This window comes from Lichenostomus cassidix, chromosome 1, assembly GCF_008360975.1.
Source record: "Lichenostomus cassidix isolate B80296 chromosome 1, HeHo_3.0, whole genome shotgun sequence".
NCBI classification, from domain to species: domain Eukaryota; kingdom Metazoa; phylum Chordata; class Aves; order Passeriformes; family Meliphagidae; genus Lichenostomus; species Lichenostomus cassidix.
In genome coordinates, this window is record NC_139479.1 from 16189101 (window position 1) to 16203428 (window position 14328).

General features: G+C 42.1%; 1 long non-coding RNA gene across 1 annotated transcript; it reads right to left on the reverse strand.

The window, feature by feature from the left end:
• Window positions 1-4242: 4242 nt before the first annotated feature.
• On the reverse strand, window positions 4243-5064 carry LOC146444265 (uncharacterized). Its single transcript, XR_014846276.1, has 3 exons — window positions 4797-5064; window positions 4426-4506; window positions 4243-4328 (listed from the first exon to the last, which is right to left on the reverse strand). It is a non-coding gene; the product is annotated as an uncharacterized LOC146444265 (long non-coding RNA).
• Between the last annotated feature and the right edge of the window lie 9264 nt (window positions 5065-14328).

Here is a 14328-nt window from a genome sequence, read left to right on the forward strand (position 1 = left end):
AAAGAAAATCCTTTTGCATGATTATCTTTATGCTGTGTTTCTGCAGACAGACCAAAAAACCTGTATAAACACCCTGACTATTTGAGCAACTAGGGATACATCACCTTAACAATATTAAGGAGTCAGTTAATCTCTTTTTAAAAAGGCACATGTGTTTCAGGAGTGAATACTCAATGGAAATAAACACAGGTCTCACTGTGCTCTTTGCCAATTGTGTAAATTATGTAGACACAGGTCTCACTGTGCTCTTTGCCAATTGTGCAAATTATGTAGCACCACTTATGTCAAAGGTCTGAGGTACGTCGTCATTAATGAATGCACAGTGGAGTTTTAAGCTAATTAATTTATCTTGTCAGATTGTGACAAAGTACTTTCCAATAAAAGTTGCCAAGTCACAACCCCCGATCAGCCACCAGACAGCAATTAACAAGATGCTTCAATGATTTTACTGTAATTCCTCATCGCAACTCCAGCAGAAAAGCCTGGAGTATCAGAACACCACCAGCTGAAGTAAAAGAAAAATGGACTTGAAAATAGTTAGGAATATCTGAACAATTCTTAAATTTTAAAAAAACAATCTCACAGAAAATTAGAAAACGTTGTAAAATACCCTTCTTTTCAAGCAGTGACTATACTAATGCAAGGAGGAAATAAAACAGTAGATCTGGCAAATGGCTTTGGAACTCCAAACACTGAGGCCAGAGAAAAGAAATGTACCTTTCTTCACTGCCTTCACTGCTTCTTTTACTTGGTGATACTAGGAAACCACAAGTGTTATTTGCCAGAACTCTTTCATATAAATGTAAAATATTTTCTGTCTCATTATTTTCCTTCCAGAACTCCTGTCATGGAAAACTGGTGACATTCATCTCATGCTTTTATCTGGAACGATATTTTTGGAGGATGAAATATGATTATTTTGAAGATTCAGAACCATGCAACTCTGCCTTCATTTTCATTTCCTTATCCCACTCTCCACAATTCACGCTATTTTCCTCTTTTGTGTACAATGCCTTTTTTTTTTTTTTTTCCCCTAAAGAGAATTTTAGCAGCTTATTTTCCACAGAAGCACAGAAGATTTGCCTCCTATCTGCTTCTGGCACAGACCAGAGAGAACTGATCTGCAGAAGCTGCTTCTGACCTTGTACATCCAAAGAATACACAGTTCAGTAACCATAGGGAGCTCATCATAATGCTGGCGCTTAAATCAGTATGTTAAATTTAAAGATTGATAAGATGTAAAAACATATATTAAGATATGAGCCCACAAGGCTGCCTGTGATGATGCAGCTCAGCATCAGCCTGATATTCTACAGTATCCTATGGGTAATAAAAAGACAAAGAGTAAAGCAGGATATTATCACAAATGCTTTGAGCACAAACCACTCAGACTAATGAGAATAATTATCTTGCATCATCTATATTTTATTTGATGAGAGGTAGAAGGAAGCTGTAGTTGAAAAGAAACTTATTTTTTTCCCTTTTAATTAAAACATCTCCCCAGAGACAATTACATGTACTGTGTCAGAGTAATAACATTAGCTCAAACCAGAGTCATCTCAGGATTTACAGCCCCTTCACTGTGCTGTAACTGATGTGATCTCAGTTGTTTTCAGGATGCCATGACAGAGAAGCTTCTTGTCCTCCAAAAAATCAGAAAGAGTTCCCCAGAGATATTCAAGGAAGCCTTTGTGAATATGCTCAACTTTCAGTCTCCTTTGGGTTTAAAAATGAGTTTAAAATACAAAACATGCTCAAGGTAGGGAACAATGCAAGTACGTCTTTCCTGAGACCTAAAAAGATACAGTGGGGACAAATTTCATGAGTAAAGGATGGGTTATGCCCAGATCTTTCTGGAAGATGACACGTGGATATGGGAAGGTGTCTCCAGCTCTGTGCCCAATCTCATTCTCTGACTGGGCCATGTTGTGACTGAGCTCTGGGTTGGATGTGCCTGATGTGTGAAATGCACCCACAGACTACACCTCTACAGCCCTGCACCTTTAAATGTGTGCAGGGAGCTTGTGGCTGCCTGACTGGTAAGCTGCTGCTGTGGCTCATCTGCATTGTGCTGTGCTGCCTTTTGTGGGCTCAAAACATTTCAAAAGGGACATGCTCAGGAGACAACTCCCACACTGCTCGCTGTGAGAGTGCCCACAACATGAAAAGATATGTGAAGAAGAGCTTTTAAGAGTGTGAACATTCAAATTCTTACACTCTTTGAATAACATCTGAATGTCGTCTTAGTTAGGGACCAAGAGCATCTGTCAAATGAGCTTCAACACATGAGGCTTTGTTCTGACAGGGCTTTTGCATATTTATGTAGTATAAAGATAGATACCTATGCACTGGCCATGCTTTTCTGCTTGTTTTTGTTTCAGATTTGGAAAAAAATATTTTATAATGAGATAATGCTGTGGTCTCCCTTCAAAGACATATATTTATGTGTGTGAGTGTGTGTGTGTTTATCATTTAGAGCTGACATCTACACAAAGGTTTTTTATCTTTCTATCCTGAAATTAACACTTTGAAACCAGTGGATGCCTGTGATTGCTTTTACCATCTGACAGAGTTACACACACACTGAATCTGAAATTCTTTTGTTGCTTAAAGTACCCAGAGGCTTCCCCTGTCTAAGTACACAGCAACAGTGCATGGATGTGGGTGTACTAAAGGAGAATAGGATAAGAAAATAATTGGGTGCAGATGCCCATCCTCATTTTCCTCCTATATTAAGACAGCTCATCTGATGTGTCCTTATTATCAGCAACACAGTGGACACAACCTGCTCTGAAAGGTGTTCTTTATTTGCTTCCAGTTTTCCTGGCACATTTTGTCAGCCAGACAGTGGGCTCTTGGTAAATAGCTCAGAGCATCAAAGGCAGCTCTGGACACAGAGCATCCCTGGCAGCCTCAGGTTGTTCATGGTGTTTCCTCCTCTGGTGACCCCTGGCAGCAGCCCCTTGATGTCTCCTGCAGGGTGAGGGGAAATGCTGCTCCACACATCCATGGTGGGAAATTCCCCTCCTGAGGGCTGCTCAGCTCTTGCACAGTGACCCTGGTCTGACTCAGTGCCGTGGAGCTCTCTCAGCAGCTGGAGAGTGGGATACCGCCTCCTCTTTCCAAGGTGATGCAGGGAGGGGAGAGACACTAAACCCACAGAATTAACTTCATGTATTTAAAATCCCTTTTGTTCTGATCACCTCACTTTTCAGTCATGCCTCCAAACAGACTGGATGATGATGCCCAGAATATCAAAGGAAAAGATCAGTAGCAAAAAAAAAGAAGAAAATAATCATCTAAAGGCTGAATCAAAAGAAAATAAAAATGTGTTAACAACATGCTTATTCGAAAAAAATCAGGTTTTCTCTCCCAAAGCTACTGCCAGAATCTGTTTTACTCAAGAGACACAGTCCACTACACTACAGAGGCTGATACTGCTTATCTCCAAGATGCCAGAGGCTGTCAGTTATTTTCCAGTATGGGTTATGTACAGCAGTATGTCATGGCACCAAAAATAATCTGAAAACTTCCACTCATCAACAAAACATTTCAGATGTTGCTCAAGCTGGCAGCGACTGCAAATAATTTATCAAGTTACTTCTTTTTCAGGCATGAGCAAGCCTATGAAATGAAAAGTAAATTGAGTTTGTTCAAAGCATTTTCCAAACCAAGGAATCTAATACACACAGCTGTTGTACACATAAGAGTTTTAGATCTTTGCTGCTTTGAGAAAACAGATAAGTAGTAACCAGAGCCACATTTCAAATCTTTTTGTTGGTCAAAACTTGCAGAGTTATATTAGCAAAAAGAAGCAAGTAATGACTGTGAAAATAGGAGTAATTTACAAATAAGTTGCATGGACACACTGATAGATAGGAGAAGAGGCATAACAGCAGCTAATGATAGGTATCAGAATAAAAGGGTTTTGTGTGCTGAAATGCAAACAAATGCCCAAAGCTATCACACCAGTTGAATTTCATGGATGTGCAAAGTCTGCATTTTTGTGCCAGAACTGCACAGCAAAGAGATCTTATAATTTAAGCTGTAATGCTGTCTTGGCCACAGACCTCAGAAAAGGATTTTAAAAGGACTTTAAATTTTTAAAGAAAATTTTCAAGATACAGAAGGGGAGTCCAAAGCAAAACTTCACATTGGAGAGCAGCTCTTGTACCTTCAGCCAAGACCTCAGTCAAAATCAATACCAAACACTGATTTCCTTTTTTTCTTCTTTTTACTTGTTCTCTTTATTTTTTTTAAACTCTCCTCTTGCCACCAATGCATATTCTTTTCTTCAGAGGATCTCCATCTCACTTTGATGAGCTCCACTGAAACAAATGCAAGATATGAAAATGTAGTTACCACCTTAGACTGGCTCTCAGCCTTTGCTCCCTCTAACCTGACCTTGAATTTGACTTAGCCCACCTTCTCTAAGGGGCTTCTGTGAGTCCTTTTTGGAGGGGATGGGGTGCTGTCACAGGGGCATGAAGGATGCTGTGAGAAGCTCTTAAAAATGAATGGAGAGCACAAACATGCTTAAGGAAGTTCTAGTGAAATTCTCAGTTCATTTACCAAAGCAACTGCAATATCTATTGTGCAGTAGGTAAAAAATGGCAAGTGCTGAATCTCTTTTATCTGCTTTCAGAGCATTTTAGGGACATTAGCATTCAACAGAACAAGTGCTCTGTGGACTCTTAGTCTTTGATGAGTCTTGTTTAGCAGGTATTCCAGAAAACCTTCATGAGATATTTCTCACTGCTTGTTTGTAAGGCATATCACTAAATAACATTTCTTACGTAGTTTCTCTTCTCTGAGATTCCAACAGAATAACTTTATTGGTGTTTTCTCACAGTATGCTGATAGCACTTACACTGGGACCCTAGACAGCAATTTTTCACAAGTACTTTAACTTTAGATCAAAGTAATTTTATGGCTATATTTTCTCCACAGCAGATCTTTCCTTATGTGTACATGGAGGGATGCCCTTTGGATAGGCTGTGAGAATGGACATCAGTAGAGTTGGTCAGTTTGTGCATGTCTAGTCTTTGAGGGAATGTTGTTTCCAGGCTACCCACTCCACAGACATCTAGCCAGCTGGTTTATTTGCATCTCAGCTTGTTATGTGTGATATTGTGACATCACACTTGATTTCCCCATGGTACAAATCCCTTCTGCAGACTCAAAAGTAGACATCTCTTGAGATCCCTATCAGCTGGAATGTCTGTCCATCTGTGACTGCTCTCCCCTGGCCTCTCATGTCAGCCCACTTAATCCACAGAGGCAGCAAAGACTCCATGCTCATGAAATCAGATGTGAGCTTGGCAGAGCTCTCTGGATGGCCTCTGGTCCCCTTTCCTGCTTGAGCTGGGACTATCCCCAGTGCTGGATTGGACTTCATCTCACATTGTGTAGATTGTCATACATGAAAAAAGTGTACATTGGTTATATTTTAGGTACTACTAGATGGACATGAGGAGCACTCATCACTCATCAAAATGTGATGTCATCACTCATCACCCAGCTGATGACATCTACTTCTGGCTGAGCAGCACTGGTGCTGGCAGGAGCAGTTCTGGTTTGAAATTAACTTCACAGGTGCCAAGTAGTGCCAGTGGATTTGAAAGCAGCTTGAGCAGAGTGAAATCCAGGAAGCAGTGGGTGTCACTGGGTGTGAGATGAGAGATCCTGGGCTTAGCATCAAGTCCTGTTGCATTTGTGAGTTGTTGGATGAAGAAGTGCCACTTGGCAAGAGCAGATGACCCAAGTGAGAACTCCACTGCTTTTGGCACTCAGCAGACAGCATCTGTCTGGCTCTGTCCACAAGAGTGAGGACCAGCACCTCCATGGGAGTGGCCCCCCAGCAGGCTCTCAGGGATGCAGCCTGGAAGCTGACCACCCCTTCCTAGTGCCCTGTTTACTTCTTCACCAAACCTTCCACTACTTTAGCCTCAGTGTTGCCAGCTGTGGTGCTGGGAATCCCATTACACTGGCCAGAAATGTGTGTACCACCCACCCTCTGCTGTGGTGACAGTCCCTCCCCTGTCACATGCTGCCCAGGCTCTGCACTTCTCCCTGTCCCCTGTGCTGCCAGGCTCTCCTGGTCAGGCCAATCAGGCCAGGTCACCCTGCTGTTGTCTGCACCTGACTATGGAGATGACAGCAAGGCTATGGCTTATGAATAGCTGCTCTGCAAAACCCCAATATTATCCTTGTTCAATTTTTCACCTATTTGCAGAGAGAGAATTTAAAAAAATAGCAGAACAACTGAGAAAGAAACAAAAAAAGTGATGAGATAATGACATTGTTTAGCACAAACCCAAATTTAAACATATAACTACAGGTTAAGCAAGCAGCTCTGGCAGGCCTTACCAGGGGATTTTGCTGAGAAAGAATAATGATGCATCCTGCACACTGGCTGCCTTTATGTGGCTCTAAGTGTTTGCTTTCTTGTCTTTGTTTTTTGGTGCATCTGTGAAACAATCAACTCCTGATGGCTGTGCTTCTGCTCTGCACACCCTCACTGTCAGCCAAATGCCTTTTGCAGTGCTCTCTTTGTAAACCTGGAGTAAAACATCATTTTGCATTTGTCATTCACGTGTGGAGGCTCTCCAAGGTCTGTAACCATTTTAGTGTGAAGCCCACCCGATCTCTGCAGTAGTATTTTTCTACTTTATAGATGGAAAACCTGATTGCATTCAGGTGTCTGCCTGGGCAAATCAAAATTTAGTGATGTATTTTGATTAGTGAATCCACCCTTTAGTGCAACTGCTTATTTTGTGGAAATGTGCAGAAATATCCTCTCCCTCCTTGATCAACTCTTCCCCTTTTGCTTTGGCTGCTGAAGTGTTCCTGTGATGTGAGAAGTGCCCTGTGTCATAGTTTTCCATTGATGTTTTGGCTCTATCTCACTCTGAAAAGTAGGATTTTTACTGAGAGGGAGAAAAATCAACATCTCTTCAGTCAAAACTGAAAACAATAATTTTACCTCAGAGTGGGAAAACTCAGATTTTCTGTCAGAATAGGAATGTGTTAAAAACAAAATTAAACCTAGTAAGTGAGCAAGTAGTACTTGGATTTCTGCAGCTTGCCAGAGCTCTGAAGAGGAGGTTCTTTAGTGAAAAAAACATCACTGTTTATGTAGGAAATAGCTCTAATCTTCTTATTCTTGTGGTTTTTAAAAAGCATTTCTTTAAAACCTGACAAATTCTACCAAGTAGCCTTTGCATGATGCACATTGTCAACTATGCCAGATTTAATAAAGCCAGCATGCTAAATGAGCCAAACCACAGAGCCTTAATATGACTGTTGCTGTTTATTGATATTGTTGAGTTCCAGTAAACTCCAGCCTATTCCTGTAGTGTAAAGTTATGAGTCAGATCTTCTTCGATCAAAATCACCCTAATGCATTGTAGCAAGATAATGCTTTGCAGCAAATCCTACCTATTGAAAGCAGAGCTCTTTGGGAATGTTCTGTAAAGTACCATAAAATAGGCATCAAATGCAATGGGCAGAGCTGGATCCAGCACTTCTGTCAGCGCTGGGTTTGCCTCCTGAGATGTGCAAAGGTTCAGCTGCTCCAGTCCTGTGGGTGGTCACTGCAAACTGTCCACAACTGTGCAGTGAGGCTGCAAACAGACTGAGATGGAGAAACGTCTTGAAGTGATCCACTCTCTAGACTTTGATCTTCCACTAAAAGCCACTTCTTCTAACTGCTCCAGCCCACCCAGTCTCATTCTTTACACTGGGTTTTTCAGATTGAACTGGCAAGGAAGATTTTCCTCATTATCTGCTAAAGAATAATTGCACTTATTTAGACTTGTTTTTTTTCTGATGAATCACTGGGGTGATCTTTCAAAAGACACAGAGGGATATTTCTTTTTAGAATCACAATGTGTTTTTTAACAGTCCAGGAGTACTTTGGATGCTCTGAAGTACAGCAGGTGATTCCTATCTCACAAATCCCAGCAAAACCAGAAAAACAGTTTCAGGGGGAAATGTAACAGGTGTTGGAAGGTGCAAGTTTTAGAAGTGTTTTGGCCTCATAGTGGGAATTTTCTCCCTATTGTTTTAAGCTCACACTTTTCATCCTGTAAACTTTGGATGCTATATTTGAAGGTGCAGTATATGTCAAGTGAGGTAAGCTTAAGGGTAGATTACCCTCCTGTTACCCAGACATTGCTGGGGCTTGAGACAATCTTGTGTTCAGCAGAGCAATGGGTGAGACTGTTTGAAACTCTTGAACACCCTGTGCATATGAGCCCCTTTGGTGGTCTTTGGGTGAGAGCCCAGGTTCTCACCCCATCTTGTCAACTCCATTGTTGACCCATTTGACCTCAGATGAAGATGGACAAATCCTGAGGACTTCTCACAGCAAAACATTTCTCAAATGCAAGATGCCCTTAGCCAGAACAGCCTTCTCACTCCCTTTTGGGGTTCTACAGGGTCTTGCTGACCCAAACCCCTGGCAGCTCTGCTCTGATACCTTGGGGAGAGGGAGGGGTGCTGCTGGGGAGACTAAATCACACACACGACATTTGGGAATATCATTCAGATGATATTGCCTCTCCCTTCAGTTATCACTTGCACTTGGGATAATATTTGGCTCACAAAGAAGGCAGTGAGGTACAGGCAAAGCAAACTTGCAAGGGTTTTTTGAGTCAGCTTTTGTCCTCTGACTGTGGATTATGGACAGACAGAATTGCTGTGGATAGCAGCAGTTTGCTCACTGCTGTGTTAATCAGGATGAGACACTTAGGACTTTTCATGATGAGAGCAAGCAGAGATGAGGAAACACATTACACATAAACAAACTTTTTGCCTCAGGACCTGTTTACTGTAGAGAGTGATTGAAGAGCTTAATCACTTCTGAAGGAGGAAAGCCTATCTTTATCATGCACTACAAAAAGAATAAACCTTACCGAGAAAAGAAAAAGGGGGAACAGAACCACAGGAAGAGTTCTGCACCTTAGGAATGGCTGATCCAAAGTGCAAAGGGAGACAGTGCTATGCATGTGTGCAGAATCAGCAAAGAAATCAATCATGGGGCCTGTAACCAAGTCCTAGCAGGAATGGGATGACATCTTGTTCCTCTGCTACCAGGTCCTGCAGTGTTTTGGTCTTGTGGGAGTTAAGGAATTTATTTAAAGAGTTGCTAGTCAATGAGTGTCCATTGCTTTTCTAAAGAAAAGAAATGGAGAATAAGGAGGCACAATATTTCTGAAGACAGCTAAAATCTTCTCTGAATTAAAATTAGGATAATAAAGTCATAATATTTCTAGTCAACTGTTGGCTTTGCTGATGAGTAAAGCATATTTAAGGATGTATAAATCAGTTCAAATAATTTGAAGATTTACAAAAATCTTGTTCCAAAACAAATGATTTAGTGAGCCTCAGTCTGTGCAGGTTATGTGGATCCTTAGGCATCCTTATGAAGCCATGAATGATAATAAGCCATAAATCCATGCTTACTTCTAACCAAGTATGGATGCTTTTGGAACAGCTGGTCTTAGTTCAGTGAAAAATGCAGATGTTTCTTAGACATCAGAAGGCATCAGCTTGGTTCAGAGTTAGTGTGTCCAGGGCTAAACTTGGGCACTGAAATACCTGGAATTCTGCCACATGCTCTTTAACCAGAGGTTCACACAGAGGACAGACTCTCAAAAAACTTTTCCCTCTTTGCTCTCTAAGAAGTTGTTAAGGGTCTGGGACATTTTGACAAATCTTTCTGAAGTGCTCTGGTGTTCTTGCAGCTGGCTTCTGATAAATGGAAGCCTTGTTCCAGGTCACAAATCATACCAAGTTTAATGAGTGTAATGAGCTTTCTGCTCTCAAATTACTTATTGATTCTCCTAGACAACAGACTAATTTGTTAATGAAATAGAAATACACACCAGACATTCAATTGGTTGAGGGACTTTAATTAATGTGCTTTATATAAATTATATAAAACTTGTCATATTTATATAATTTGGACTCAGCATCAAGTTGGCTCACCAAGAGGGTTTTCTCAGTAGGACAATTGTTTTCCTGTGAAAATGAGGTGATTATTGGGACATTCAAGTGATTTACTCAGGGGTTTGTGGTCATGGTGTTGTTTTTCTTATTCAGTTTCTTAAGAAGTTGGGACAAAAACGCTGACAGTCCAAACAGCTTCTGGAGCATGGAGAGGAAGCAGCTTGTGGTCACAGTGATCAGTAGTGGAGAGAATCAGACCCACCTGATGAAATGGGACAGAGAGAGAGCCTTGCTCAGAGAGCAGTGCTTGGGAAGAGGTGGCAGCATGATTGCTGCCTGCCACAGCCACTGGTTCGCTCTGCTAACTCTTGATTTCACCTACGATTTGGTTTTAAAGCTGCCCACTGGCACTGCTGGTGGGGGTGCAAGGGAGTTACTTATGCAGGGCACAATCAGATGTTTCCATGTCAAATGAATTAGCAAACGTCCCCCCAAAGCAGCATGGAAGCACAGCTCCCACACGTGGCTCTCTGCTGTGCCAGAGCAGAATGTGTTGGACACTGAGCCCTGGCTGCTTCAGGGACATCTGGTGCTGTCATTTCCTCTCTCCCCATCCCTCTGCACTGAAGGGTCCTGCAGGAGTTGCAGCGTGGCAATGCAGTGGCTGTTACCTCTCTCTGGGGCTGCCTTGCCTGGCTGCTGCTTCTTTTTCTGCTCCACTGAGAGGAGCAGGAGTTTTTGCTACCTGTGCTGCTCAGTGAGTTTTTCCTACCACTGCCCTGTACTTCCTCACCCCAAGCATTTCAGTCACCCTTCAGGGAATGGGACTGGGACTATTCAGGTGGATGTAATCAGTAACAACCCACAAAAAGGAGGTTCCTGAAGCAAGTTTGGGAATAGGCCATTAGCCAGAAAACTGTTCTAAATTTTTTGCTTACTCTTCAGGACAATGATTTATCTGAAAAATTGACGTTAGTTTGTGGTTGATTCACAAAAGGAAGATTAAATTCATCAGACTGTGTATGTAAAATGAATAGTTCAATATGCTCCTGGCTGAAAATGTATCACTCTGCTAAATAAGTTTAGAAAAAAGATTAATACAGGATGACTCTCATATGTAAAGCTCAGCAAGTTCATGAATATTTTCAGGATAATGGCTTTCATTCCTGTAAGACAGCCTGCAAATTCACAAGCCTCTTTCAGCTCCTGATTTCTTTCTTCAAGACCATTGTGTCATGGGGACCGTATTACTGTTTCTCAGATTGAAGCTGGCTCTCTCATGAGCTCCTGTATTTCATTCACATGAGTGTTCACCTTATTTTCATATCTTATCACTGCAGGTAAAGTAATATAATTCCATAATTTTTCATTTTTACGTAATTCCCAATTTCATGTTGCACAGTAGCAGTTCCTCTATTTGCCTGCACACTGAAAACCCTGGCTGTTGGAGGAAAGCAGCTCTCACCGTGCTCCACCACAGAAATTAATCTATTTACACAGCAAGTAGCTTGTATTTTTAGACCTCAGCATTCCATGGGATAATTTTAGACTTTGGGCCAGAAATGTTTTAATTTGCCTTATTTATTTTTAAATGTAGCTTCAGGCCAGGAGATTTTCTTCTCCTCGCTCCTATGAGTCAGTCTCTGGGAGCCTTTAGCTCCTGGTAGATTAAGACAGCAAAAGAGACACTTCCTTCACCTCCCCTCTCCCCATGGCAAGAATAGAGAATATGTGCCCCAGCCTGCCATGGGGCCATGCATAACCTAGAGCCTAATTTGGTTCCCTTTAGTTCCCAGCACTTGGCTGACTTGTCCCCTCCCTTTGTTATTAGTGTCCTCTCAGTCACTTTGCACCTCTGGTGGGAATGCTGATATCCAATTCAAAGTGAATTTGGTACGCAGTATTTATGTGGTATAAAATGCCTTGCTGCAATTTAAGCATGACACCCACCACTTTTTTGCCATCTCCTAATATTTTTAATCCATCATGAAAGCAATCAAGGCAGTGTGACAAGCAGTATCATGGGCTGCTCATCACTCACAGTTTCATTACCTAGTGAAGGTCTAGTGATTTTTTGTTGTCACATTTATTCTAATCCTTTACAAGGAATAGAAGTTAAGAGTTGATCATGAGTGTCAATTAGACCTGGGCTTTATAGTAGGTGAAAACATTGCTGTCATTCACTGTTTGCAATAGCAATGATAACATTAATTGGAAGACAACTCTTCACTGATAATTTTCTGTCACCTACAAAGTAAATATTGAAATACATTTCTCTTTGCTTGGCCTTGACTTTTGTGTTCTCAGTGTTTGATCATGGCAAGAGAATAAACATATATGTCATTAATATTTCACCAAGAAGGTCAAGTCAAATAAATAAAAAAGTGATTAATACTAAGAGTTTCCAGTTGAGTGTGAAGGGACACTTGGATCTCTTAATAAACTATACTTAGTTTTATTTTAATGGAAATAGATCCCATTTGGCCCTGTGAAGAGGCAGAGCAGTCAAGATAGCATTTGGATGCTCAGTTGGCTCCAGAGAAAATGTTTATGGGCATAAAGAGTCACCCCAAGGTGAGGAGATGTGCAGATGGATTTGCATGTGAGTCCTTAAGGGCCAAACACATGGAGAAAATTGGGATATGTGAGTAGGTTATTTTTTTTTCTCTTGACAGCCCCACAATATAGAGCTGGTAATGCAGGAAGATGAAGAAAGGAAATGAGTAAGGAAACTGCAAGTGAAGTCTTCTCTGAACTGCCCTTCCCACTGGATCACAAAATCTCATGCACTTCCAGTGACTTGGAATTCTCCACACTGGAATGGTCTGGTGGTTGGCTGGGCTGAAGAGGACTGGCATGGTGATTTTCTCTGGGCTATAGAGGAAGCTGCTGAGGATGTTCATCACTGTACCTTAAATGAGGATGTGGGAAGAATGGAGGTAGGGACTTCAAGGCCAGCTTTTCACTGTCTGAGACAGTCCTGACTGTAGCAGATTCAGTCTCCTGGAAACCTTCATCATTATCCCTCCAGGGGCTGATGAGATGCAGAACAGATGTGGCTTCTCTGACTCCTGGCACAGCTCCTCATGGCTAGAGATGGGCAGGTGTGACTCACTGCATTACTACATGATTTGTTCGCTTATCATTGGACTCATGATTTAAAAACAAACAAGCAAACAAAAAAAAATCTTGTAACACTTGTGTGGACATGGATCACTACAGCCTGCTTGATTTTTGAAACATCATACCATGTGCACATTTTTACTCTCCCTCCCCCTCCCTGCCTTTCTTAAAATCATCCATTACCCTCTGGATAAGAAGAATGTGGTGTGTGGTCTGTCAGCTTGGAGAGCTCCTCCTCCCCTGTACAGATGTCTTCAACTTCTTGCTCCATTTTCCAACCCACACAGGACTGATGTACAAGCTACAGAGTGATTTTGGGTTTGTTTCCACAACAGTTCCTATTGGTGTTGGCTTCCCACTAAAGTTCTGAAGCTTTTACCTCCTACCTTGCTGTTGTGCCTGTAGCTCCAGGCTCATCATTCCTCTGGTTTGCATCCGACTTTTGATGACCGAGTGCTCCCTTTGCTTCAGACTGAAGGTTTCCCAAGTCATTGTAGCTCTGCCTGTGAGGAGTCCCTCTGAGTCAGTCCCACTGCCTGTTTGCAACTTCTTGTGCACCCTTGGTGCAGTCTGCTGTCTGAGGGCTTTCATAAATCTTTTTCCAAATGCTGAAAATTGCTTCACCATGTGATATTTGCTTCAGAGTGTGCATGGCACCCTGGGGACTCAAGTACCTCTCCTATGAGCCTTTTAAATAATTATATGTTTTTATCTCTGTATCATCATGAGGCTATTCACTGCTCAGGTAATCTCTGCATGGCCATCTCTGTTGGTGTGTCATGGGTGAGTTCTGGGTTGTCCCTTCAGGGCAGGTAATTCAGCCCCTATCCAGCCTCTGAACAAGGTAGTCTTCTTTCTGCTTTGTCCTCTGATCCAAAGCATTTCCCACATATTTTCCCTGTTACACAGAAGTCAGTACCTCAACTCTGCACTACAGTTCCAGTTGTCCTCTCAAGGCCATTACCATGTCCAGCCCTTCAGTGTTCCCTGTTGTCAGAATTTTGACTGTTATCTTCTTTTGCTGGCAGTGAGTGCTTGTGGAAGCAGAACAAAAATCCTGCTTTGCCTTTACCTCTTGCAGCTGCTCTCTGCTTTCCAGCCCCAGCTGTAAGGGCTGCTCTGTGTCCCCACTCAGCATGTGCTTGTCATTTTGCAGTGATGGCTTGGGGATGAGCTCTGGGCTCTGCCAAGGACCTGCCCCTGCTGGTGCCTGGTCACCAGGTGCTCTGCCCTGAGTTCCACATCCCTGCA